Below are 12,589 nucleotides of genomic sequence, written 5' to 3' on the forward strand. Positions count from 1 at the left end.
ATTTGCCCCCAATAACCTTATTTTTGACCATAGGGGCCTCATTTATTAACTGATCGTACTCAAATTTTACACAAAGTGACCTTCTGTAGTATCAATCATACCTGCAAAATATTATACAAATTGGTTCAGATTTAGATATAGGTACCATATATATGCATCGCTCGATTTTGTCATATTTGGCCATAATACTCTTATTTATTAACCTATGTTATTCAAATTTCAAATTTTGATGTACTAGCTGATCGTATTTAGACTTACATGTAGCTCTTAAATAAATCTATTGCCCTATTTGCAAACATTTGGATGTATTACCCACAACTAATTGACCGATTTCCTCTTTTTTAATAATGGACTCAATATTAGTGGCATACTAACTCTTTTGGTGCAAACTATAGCTCCTAATATTAGACATTTCTGCTCAGATTGTGACAAGACACCCATAAACATGTACCCCCCCTTTATGTTCTCCAAAACCTATACCAATGATACCCCGCAAATGCTTATGTTTACTAATTCAGTAGGGGTGGTTTAGGGTATGATATAGTCGGCTCCGCCCGACTTTCTACTTTACTTACGTGTTTAATATGACGTTTTCACGGCTTAGGATATTAAAAATAGTTTTTGAAAACACATATAAGGACACTGTACGTATATTTTACATTTACTACGTTTTTTACGTTTTATACAGGTATATGACGTTTTCGTCGTTTACAACTTTTTCAAAGTAAAATCCCAAAATATTGCTACTCGGGCCATTTCTGTACATTATATAGTCCAGGGGAATATATTGTGTGAGAAAACTTTAAGAATGCTGAATGGCGGATCATTTAAAAGTTAAAATTCGAATGATCCATCAATACGTCCAGTTTATACCGCTATATGGCTCGATATTCCCATTTCTAATTCAATCTTCTCTGTGTTGTTATATACTACAGGAATAAGGTGCACCTGCTTGGCAGGAGGTTGTGGCTATGTTTTAAGTTATACTGATATTGAAACCTCAATTTCTTTTACAATTTAACCACATCTTTTCCATTTTATTTGTAATCTAGCCATTTTACTTTCATGTCAAGGATTATGATAGGACGGCTAATTTTCCTCAGATCTACACAACAGAGATGTAATCAAATCCTTTTTCCCATCACTTTCTTCTTTAAGATCAAAAATTTGCTTTAGATTGCAAATCGTTCGTGTTTAAACTGTATGCTTCACTCTCTCTCTCCCCTCTGGCTCTTTGTTGAAGGATTAACGGGAAGGTAATCCTTAGCTACTTACTGATTTATTATCAAACATAGGACAACATGGTCACGCCGACATTCTTTGAGTTGATTTGAAAAACTGACAAGAATGAAAAACAAAATTGCAAAAAATACAGGTGCTTTGCATTGAGTTTGTTCAACAAAGAAGACAGGTTGCAACAAGATTCAGAGACGTACACAGGATTTTATTTCAACAGACCGACGAACGGACGGACTTTCATGGAATGTATTCGAGAAATAAAGAATACAAGATAATACATTAGACTAGCACTTGTTCCAATTTTCGAAACATTCTTCATATTTGCGATTTGTGTCATCCGAATAGAAACAGTCGTAGGGAGCCAAATCATGCACCCAGAAAAAAGTGCGTTCGAAACTAAAGGAAAAAATTTTCATCAATATAGTTTATTCATTTTATTTCCATTAAGGTAAATTTTTGTGAGAAATAATCAAATTTACTCGTTTCAGTAAAAAAATCCTAAACTGTAAGCAGTTAGGAATAGTTCATTAACTAGAATAAGGCATGGAATTTTACTCATACTGTTTTCTTCGCTGGGTATAAGAATTTACTATTGAACAAGAAAATTTTATTCACCGATAACAAAGCATTCGTTAAAATAAACAAAATCCGAACTAAAACCAAGTTTCCTCAAAATTAGTAAAATTTCCTATAAAATAATAATTGCGACTTCCTTTATAATAGAAAGTTTTTCATACATACGAACAACACTTGGCATAGAAAAATATTTTAGTTCATTCGTACTAAGAAGTATGCAATCCTTTCAAAACTTAAGGAAACGCTCTTGTTAGAATATAGGAAATTTTCTTATATTTCTATTGTCTACCTGTAATCGATACCTGTCATCGTTTGTGTTTGCGCGTGGGTGTAATCGATATGTTTGCGCGTGGGTTGTTTTTTTTAGTTGGAATCGCGTTGTTGTGGTATACGGAGAGATTGTTAAAAAATAATATGGTAAAATAATATAATAAATAACAAATAAAATATATAAAATATTTGTTATTTTAAATTAGTGAGAAAATTTTTCGTGTTTTTGAAAATAAATCTATCAATGTTCGTGATGGTGTATAAAGAAAGAAAACACCAGCAGAATAACAACCCTTTCATTTGTCTTCATTTTGGAATCTTCAATTATCAGGTAATATTCAGTGACGCTAACCTTTTGTCACAAAAATGGTTTATGATTTTTTATATTTGTAGGTATTGAAATTGTAAAAGGAGGACAAAATCGTTAGGCAGCAACTTATTAAAAGTGAAAAGTACAAAAGAAGAAAAAGTGCGGTTTACAGTTGATAATTTCACATGGAAATTGGAAATAGTGGAATAATAAACTAATATTTCAATAACAGTCGATGCCGTTGATTCTTAATAAATGTATTCAATATATTAATAAAACATGTCTTTTATTGAAGATAAAATTGCTTATATAAATAAATAAAATTGCATTTAAAAACGAAGGTAAGCAGTTCTAATTATGAAGTAAAAGTTTTACCACAAATATGTAAGATTTGTCCAAATGAATGAAAAAATTTCAATAAAATCATTCCATATATGAATTCAAATCAGTTAAATTTTTTCATTCTGTAGTAAGTGGTACATAAATATAGGAAAATGTTAACTAATATATGGAATGCATTATACCTAATTTCTACGAAAATCACATCGTTCAAACAAATAAAAATGTCTTTGGCGCTATACGAAGTTCAACTTTTTTCACAATGAGTTCATTTTAACTTAAATAAGGGGTCACTTTTTTCTGGGTGTGTGAATGCGGTGACTGCTGAATGTTATTCCTGCCGTTTAAGACAAATATTTATGGATAGCCATGGCATTATGTGACCGTGCGATATCGTGGTGCAAGATTCTTGAGTTGGTTGCCAACAAATCCAGTTTTTTTGAAACTGCTCCAAGCAATCGTCAGATAAAGCCTAAATAAAGGGCGATACGGTCAAAATTTGGTCAATATAAACTTGACGTATTTCTTTCAATTTTGCATTTAAAAAACCTGAACACCCCTCATTTTGAAGGTGTGTGTGTTGAATGTTGCTCCTATTTTGATTTTGGAATTCACTCTTCAGTTGTCAAAATGCCGTCCAAGCAAAAAGAGCAGCGTATCAAAATTTTGCTCGCGCATCGCGAAAAACCGAGTTACTCGCACGCAAAGCTGGCGTGCGAGTAGCTTTAATTACAAATGTAATTAAAGTGTTTGGGGAACGTTTGTCGATAGCCAGGAAGTCTGGATCGGGGGGAAATCGAAAACCGGAAGCCGCTGAGACGACAAAGAGAGTTGCCGGTAGTTTCAAGCGAAATCCTAACCTCTCTCTCCGAGATGCCGCAAATAAGCTGGGTGTATCGTCTACAACCGTGCATCGAGCCAAACAACGAGCCGGACTATCGACTTACAAGAAGGTAGTGACTCCAAATCGCGATGATAAACAAAATACGACGGTCAAAGCGCGATCCCGGAGGCTGTACACGACGATGCTGACGAAGTTTGACTGCGTGGTAATGGGCGACGAAACCTACGTCACAGCCGATTACAAGCAGCTTCCGGGACAGGAGTTTTATACGGCAAAAGGAAGGGGAAAGGTAGCAGATATTTTCAATTACATAAAACTGTCAAAGTTCGCAAAGAAATATCTGGTTTGGCTTGCCTGTGGCTTGAAAAGCAGCATTTTGGTACGCCGCCAACAACGTGCAGGTGGTTCCCAAGGACAAGAACCCTCCCAACACGCCAGAGCTTCGCCCAATTGAGAAATACTGGGCTATTGTCAAACGGAACCTAAAGAAGACCAAAAAAAACTGCTAAGGACGAGCAGCAGTTCAAGGCAAACTGGCTTTCTGCGGCGAAGAAGGTGGACAAGGTGGCTGTACAAAATCTGACGGCAAGTGTCAAGCGTGAGGCCCGGCAATTCAGATTTGGAAAAGCGAAAGCCTAACTGAATATTTTTCCTGAATTTTATATTAATTGAACTTGAAAATGAAAGTTAATTTGATTTTTTAAATAAACGATTTCACCGATTTACACGCGTTTTCCCTTGACCAAATTTTGACCGTAATTTGTAATTTGTAATAATTTTTACGTCTGGAGCCACCAACTAGAGGAGGAAATTAAAAGCCGGCAAGGCTTGATCTTTAACAATGTGTGGTAACAACAGTTACCACTCGTGCCAAAAAAAAATCGAATAAAATTTGAAGATTCCCACAAATCTACCAAACAAATATTTCTATAGAAATTTTTGTCAAAACCTTAATTCTTGTAAAATATTTTGTCAACATTTTATTTCTATAGAAAATTTTGTCAAAATTGTATTTCTATAGAAATTTTTTTCAAAATTTTATTTCTATGGAATTTGTTCTCAAAATTTTATTTCTATGGAAGTTGTTCTCAAAATTTTATTTCTATAGAATTTATTATCAAAATGTTATTTCTATAGAATTTATTATCAAAATTTTATTTCTATAAAAAATTTCTCAAAAAAATTTGTTTATAGAAACTTTTTCCATAATTTTATTTCTATAGAGATTTACCAAAAAAAAAGATTCTATTTTTGGTAGAATTCTACCAACTGTGTGATGGTAATACAAATTTATTTTCTAGGTTATATACGTTGCATTTTCATGTTTTAATATAATAAAGTACTTAGAACCATTTTTGTTTTGTAAAATTTGTTTAAATTTAACGGAAAATATTGTAGGGAAAGTTGTTTGGGAATGTATGGGAAAGTAGGGAACTTTTTTTGTCCTTGTAGGGTAAACCGAACATTTTCCATGGTAACACTGACTATGAACTATAGTCAGATTGAGACAAAGCACCCATAAACATGTACTTTCATAAATATGCAACTGCGGTTTATCTCCCAGACCTATATCAATGTTACCCCACAAATGCTTATGATTACTAATTCCGTACGGGTGGCTTAGGGTATGATATAGCCGGCCCCGCCCGACTTTCTACTTTACTTACTTGTTTTCAATTAAAACAGATAATTTTGTTTGTTCACAAACTGCTCAATTTGGAATGGCTTCTTATTGGAAAAATCAAATTCTAAAACTGGCCACTTTCGTGAAAGCGAAGCTGCGCTTTCGCTCTTTGCAGTCAAACATTTTTGTGCAATAGTGAGCTCTTGCAATTTGTGAAACTTCAATGGCTCCATTTTCCATATGTGTTGTATCCGTGACGTTTATTACTGAGGCGAGGTTTTCAAACAAATTTAACCTTCACTAATCGGTTCATTTCTAGTACTGTCCACTTTTTTGGTGCGATGCAACACATTTGTTATCACAATAATGATCGGTACCGTGATCGGTTTAAATTAATGCCTCAATGAGCCTTTAGAAGTCAAATCAAGTCAGTTCATAGGGGGGCTATGTATAATTATGGATCGATATGGACCAATTTTTCATGGTGGTTAGAAGGGATATACTTACATCGCGTATCAAATCGGATAAAATTTCTTCTTCTACAGAGAGTCCTCGCTTCCTCGTCCGTGAAGAGAGGACTCTCTGTCAGTGGCGCTAAAGATTTCCGTCTAATATTTTGTTTTATAATCTTTCAAAATTTATCTTATATGTTTCTTATTAAAATTATCAATCTAAAAAATATCTTTCTCCTACAACGTTTGCCAGTTAAAACGACAAGTACCTCTTGCAGTTGCAACATATTGCCGTTGCAGATGGTGGTGTTGCTCCTGCTGCTGTTGTGGTTACGATGCAACAGTTCAATATGCATCGTTCATATGACACTCATTTAATGTGACAGTAGCTGTTGCAACCTGGAGGATTTTCTTAAATAGGGTTAATTACCTAACCAGGAAATTTAATACACGTAGTGCTTTCTTTGCTTTCGAACCCGCAAAGAGATAGCAAAACCGGCAAAAGCAACTTTTCAAGAAAATTGACTTGCTGCAAAGACCCAATAACAACAGAAATTTTCCACATTATAAATAATTAAAAAACCAAAAAAAAAAAAAATAAACAACAACTACAACATTATAGGCATTGTCGCTACATAGCAGAGATAACAGGAGATTTGCATTGAGGCTGTTTTGTTACAGACTAGCTTTCTTGCTAACTTGCTGGCTGGTTGGTTGGCATGCCTTCAACAATTGGCAACATCAGCTAATGACAACAACAGCAACAACAACAATGGCAACAATATCAGCAATATTGTAATCTGATATTGTCTTGTTAGAAAAAACCACAATTAACAGTTTCAATAGAAAATCACCAGCTAATATATGGACGTACCCCAGTATTGGCTATGTCAATACATGATTCAGTCAGGATCCCCCAGCAGTACATTGGTAAAGCTTGCTCCACAATTTTACCTCTTCACCTGATCGCTTGGGGGATAGTCCTATCCAACGACGATGACGACGACTTGTCATTACCGCAGATTTGACATGATCAGCAACAATAATAACAACAACTAACGGCATTAGGTACCTCAATGACAAAAGGGTCTCTTCTCCAACCAGCCTCAGTACTTAGGCCATCAAATCGCGCATGCAAACTATGAAACTTGCCAACATCTTGTCCGTCTGTCCATCAGATGCCTCAACAATTTCTCCAACTTCGAAGTACACTATCATCGACTATCCTGTTGTCTTCCCTGTTGTTGTCATCGTCTTCATCGTCATCGCCATCATCATCATCTTTTGCCTGGGCAACATGTGAAATGAGCTATTTGCTGTTTCGATGCCTTAGAGTCTTAGGAGTTAGAGCCTTCGAAAAAACAGTCGATATGTCATTTTTGTTGTTTCTCTGTAACAACCGCCCATCAATTGCTGATGCCCAGCAAGACAAGGGAAACAGTTTGGGGAGAAGATTCGCGAGATCATGATCATCTGCATGATGCATAGTGACGATCATCATTGTCAACCGCAGCATCATGAAGACGAAGACGATCATCAGCGTATCTCAAATGTTTGACACAGGGAAAATAACACCATAGAGATTCGTCCGGTGGTCTAATCTGGGGATCGGTTTATATGAGGACTCTATATAATTATGGACCAATATGGTCCACCTTAGACTTAGAGAGAATATACTAACATCACACACCAAATTTCAAGCGGATCGCATGAAATTTGCGCTTCAAGGAGTTTCCGTAATGCAAATCTGAGGATCGGTTTATATGGGGGTTATATATAATTATGGACGGACGTAAAGCAATTTTTGCATGGTTATTAGAGGGCATATACACAGTCTCACATAAGTTTACATACTTTGAGGTTTTTACCTTATAACTAAACATGTTTCTTGTTGTTGTTTATAATCCAGACTAAAAACATCTTCTTGAAAATGGACAAATACTTTGTTTTTCAAATTAATTTACAAAATCTAAAGCATATATATGCATATTTTATTATATTTTAATAATTAAAGAAAATACAATTTCTTAAACCGTATGTAAACTTGTGTAAGACTGTGTACTTACATCATGTACCAAATTTCAACCGGATCGGATGAAATTTCCTCTTGCAAGGGGCTCCGTAATCCAAATCTGGCGATCGGTATGGCCCATTTACAATATCTACGACCTTCATCAATAACCTAACCTAACCTATACCAAGTTTCAAGTGAATAGCTGGTTTTCACAGACGGACGAACATCGCTAGATCGACTCAGAATTTCACGACGATCCAGAATATATATACACTTTATGGGTAACACATCGAAATATTAGTCTCAGAATTTCGATGTGTTACACACGAACAATTTCACTTGTGCAGGACTTACTAGTATATTCTGCAGAAATTTGGGAAAGATATTTAGGTGGTATTGAAATTCCCGTTGGTGAGTGTGGAAAGCCCCTTGTTATATAAGACAGGATGCTGAACTTTAAGCTTAAGAAGAAAGGGGCGAGAAAATCCACGGTAGCATTGTACTCATGCAAAACGCCAATAGGGGAAATGTGGGGACTAAAAGCGAAAATTGTGAACATTCCCGAGAGTTGAATCTTCTTCGCACATATCATCATATTGGATATCATCGCATTCGCTGCCTAGCTAACGCGACTGACGTATTTTGAGTTTCTTACTTTTGCGTATGTGACGTTTATGACATTTACAACTTTGCGACAGTCACAAACCTAACAAGTATATACAGCACTAAGTTCGGCCGGGCCGAATCTTAAATACCCACCACCATGAACCAAATATTAGGGTTTCCTTTGAAATTTCAGGAGGACTTGAGGACTCGAGGACACTTCCCGAAGATAAATTTAAAGATTTCACCTATGAGGACTATATCAGATTCTGGATTTATAAGAACCATTTTTGTTTGAGTTTTAGAGTAATCATTAACATCTCTTGTAAGTGTGCAAGAAAATTATAAAAAAAACGTCTTGATTTGAAATCTTAAATCTGTAGAAGTAAAATCTGGAAATTTTACATTGAGTTTCAAGCTATTTTCATGATCAGTGCACCTTCTACACCCTCAAGAAGTGAAGTCGGTCTATATGGAGGCATTACCAAATGGACCGATAAAAACTTAATCCGATACACGTTTTTGTGAGCCTAAAATACCAGAATATTTACAATTTCAGGCAAATCAGATAAAAACTACGGTTTCTAGAAACCCAAGGAGTTAAATCGAGAGATCGTTCTTATGGGGGTATACTAAAATATGGACCGATACTCACCGTTTTCGGCACACCTCTTTATGACCCGAAAATACCTCTAGATTTCCAATTTCAGGCAAATAGGATAAAAACTTCGGATTCTAGAAGCCCAAGAAGTAAAATCGGGAAATCGGTCTATATGGGGGCTATACCAAAACATGGACCGATACTCACCATTTTCGGCACACCTCTTTATGGTCCTAAAATACCTCTAGATTTCCAATATCAGACAAATTAGATAAAAACTACGGTTTCTATAAGCCCAAGACCCCAAATCGGGAGGTCGTTTTATATGGGGACCATACCAAAACATGGACCGATACTCACAATTTTTGGCACACGTAGTTGTGGTCCTACAATACCTCTAGATTTCCAATTTCAGGTAAATGGAATAAAAACTGCGGTTTCTATAAGCCCAAGAAGTAAAATCGGGAGATCGGTCTATATGGGGGCTATACCAAAATATGGACCGATACTCGCCATTTTTGGCACACCTCTTTATAGTCATAAAATACCTCTAGATTTCAAATTTCAGGCAAATTGGATAAAAACTACGATTTCTATAAGCCCAAGACCCCAAATCGGGAGGTATGTTTATATGGGGACTTTATCAAAACCTGGACCGATATAGCCCATCTTCGAACTTGACCTGCCTGCAGACAAAAGACGAGTTTGTGCAAAATTTCAGCACGATTGCTTCATTATTGAAGACTGTAGCGTGATTACAACAGACAGACAGACGGACATCGTTATATCGTCTTAGAATTTCTCCCTGATCAAGAATATATACTTTATATGGTCGGAAATCGTTATTTCGATGTGTTACAAACGGAATGACAAACTTATTATACCCCCGTCACCATTCTATGGTGGTGGGTATAAAAACAGGTTTTTATTTACAAAAATTTATTATTCCAATTGCCAGTCGATACATGAATAAATCATTTCATGTGAGAATTGGTAGACTGTATAATAGTCTGCCGAATACATTGTAGCATTTTGATCTATCCTACAACACCTACCGAAAGAACCTTCTTCAATATTTTACATCAGTTTGATGATTAAGGATAAAGATAATTGACTTAAAGATAATGCTAACATTGTTTAACGAGTATACTTCAATTTTTCATATAAGATTGTTGTTTTTATACCCTCCACCATAGGATGGGGGGTATATTAACTTTGTCATTCCGTTTGTAACACATCGAAATATTGCTCTAAGACCCCATAAAGTATATATATATTCTGGGTCGTGGTGAAATTCTGAGTCGATCTGAGCATGTCCGTCCGTCTGTTGAAATCACGCTAACTTCCGAACGAAACAAGCTATCGACTTTAAACTTGGCACAAGTAGTTGTTATTGATGTAGGTCGGATGGTATTGCAAATGGGCCATATCGGTCCACTTTTACGTATAGCCCCCATATAAACGGACCCCCAACTTTGGCTTGCGAGGCTTCTAAGAGAAGAAAATTTCATCCGATCCGGCTGAAATTCGGTACATGGTGTTAGTATATGGTCTCTAACAACCATGTAAAAATTGGTCCACATCGGTACATAATTATATATAGCCCCCATATAAACCGATCCCCCGGTTTTGCTTTGCGAGGCCCCTAAGAGAAGCAAATTTCATCCGATCCGGCTGAAATTTGGTACATGGTGTCAGTATATGGTCTCTAACAACCATGCAAAAATTGGTCCACATCGGTCCATAATTATATATAGCCCCCATATAAATCGATCCCCCGATTTGGCTTGCGAGGCCTCTAAGAGAAGCAAATTTCATCCGATCCGGTTGAAATTTGGTACATGGTGTTAGTATATGGTCTCGAACAATCATGCAAAAATTGGTCCACATCGGTCCATAATTATGTATAGCCCCCATATAAACCGATCCCCCGATTTGGCTTGCGAGGCCTCTAAGAGAAGCAAATTTCATCCGATCCGGCTGAAATTTGGTACATGATGTTGGTATATGGTCTCTAATGGCCACGCAAAAATTGGTCCATATCGGTCCATAATTATATATAGCCCCCATATAAACCGATCACCAGATTTGACCTCCAGAGCCTCTTGGAAGACCAAAATTCATCTGATTCAGTTGGAATTTGATACGTGATGTTAATATATGGCCTCAAACACCCATGCAAAAATTGGTCGATATCGGTCCATAATTATATATAGGCCCCATATAAACCGATCCCCAGATTTGACCTCCGGAGCACCTTGGAAGAGCAAAATTCTTCCCATTCGGTTGAAATTTGGTACGTGATGTTAGTATGTGGTATCCAACAACCATGCAGGAATTGGTTCCTATCAGTCCATAATTATATATAGCTCCCATATAAACCGATCGCCAGATTTGACCTCCGGTGCCTTTTGGAGAAGCAAAATTCATCCGATCTGGTTGAAATTTGGTACCTGGTGGTAGTATATGATATTTAACAACCATGCCAAAAGTGGTCCATATCAGTCCATAATCATTTATAGCTCCAATATAAACCGATCCCGAGATTGGTTTTGTAGCCTCTTGGAGGAGCAAATTTCATCCGAGTGAGTTGAAATTTGTGGATGACAGTCTTTCGTAGAAGTTTGTACGCAATCCATTGTGGAGGGTACATAAGATTCGGCCTGGCCGTATATACTTGATGCTTTATATTTTCATATAATATTGTAATGTCCGTTAGAGTAGTACATTGTAATCCGTTAAATTGGCCCTTTAAACGCTTTGAATTGCTTAAATAAATGGAAAAAAATGCGCTGCTTTACTCTTGTTACAAACTATTAAAAGTTTTGTCAACATTAACGGCTGTTTGTGCATAAACAGGGTTGCCAACAGTAACAATTTATTTTGATTTTTATACTCTTCACCACTACTGTGGTTCGTATAATCGAATATTTGGTGAGTCTAGTAAATTTTGCAAAATATTAGTCAAATCGGTTCAGATTCAGATATAGCTCTCATATATAGCTTTCGCCGGATTTACCCTCCTATGGCCTCAGAGGACAATCCTTTTTTGATTTACGTGAAATTTTGGACAGGGAGTAGAATTAACATTAGAAATATACACACCAAATTTGGTTGAAATCGGTTCAGATTTGGATATAGCTCCCATCTATAGCTTTCGCCCGATTTAAACTCCTTTTGCCCCAGAGGCCAAAGTTTTACCCCGAGTTACGTAAAATTTTGCACAAAGAGTAGAACTAACATTATAAATATGCACACCGAATTTGGTTGAAATCGGTTAGATATAGCTCCCATATATACACGCAGAGAAGGAATATGATCACCTCAAACATGTTTCAATAGCAAAATGTTATTTTTGTATGGTGACCATGTAACATGTTTGTCACTAAAATGTTGTTTTCTCGTCAAATATAACCTGCTTGCCGAAATCAGATACATGATTTCCAAGAAAATAACATGGTTGCGAAAACCACAACCTTTGAAACCCTCAGAAATGTCACCAGCATTACTGAGGTGAGATAATCCACCGCTGAAAAACTTTTTGGTGTTCGGACGAAGCAGGAATCGAACCCACGACCTTGTGTATGCAAGGCGGGCATACAAACCATTGCACCACCGTGGCTCCCATGCTAACCATTGCACCACGTTGGCTCGCCCGATTTAGATTTATAAGACAACTGAGGCCAAAGTTTTATTTCGAAAATTTTGATGTTTTGC

The 12,589-nt window shown here is 36.5% G+C and overlaps 1 long non-coding RNA gene across 1 annotated transcript; it reads left to right on the forward strand.

The window, feature by feature from the left end:
• The first annotated feature begins 2,218 nt into the window (after positions 1 to 2,218).
• Positions 2,219 to 2,696, forward strand: LOC142224085 (uncharacterized). The gene is made up of 2 exons (XR_012719027.1): positions 2,219 to 2,416; positions 2,479 to 2,696. It is a non-coding gene; the product is annotated as an uncharacterized LOC142224085 (long non-coding RNA).
• Positions 2,697 to 12,589: the final 9,893 nt, after the last annotated feature.

The sequence above is a fragment of the Haematobia irritans genome, chromosome 2 (assembly GCF_050003625.1).
Source record: "Haematobia irritans isolate KBUSLIRL chromosome 2, ASM5000362v1, whole genome shotgun sequence".
Taxonomy (NCBI): Eukaryota; Metazoa; Arthropoda; class Insecta; order Diptera; family Muscidae; genus Haematobia; species Haematobia irritans.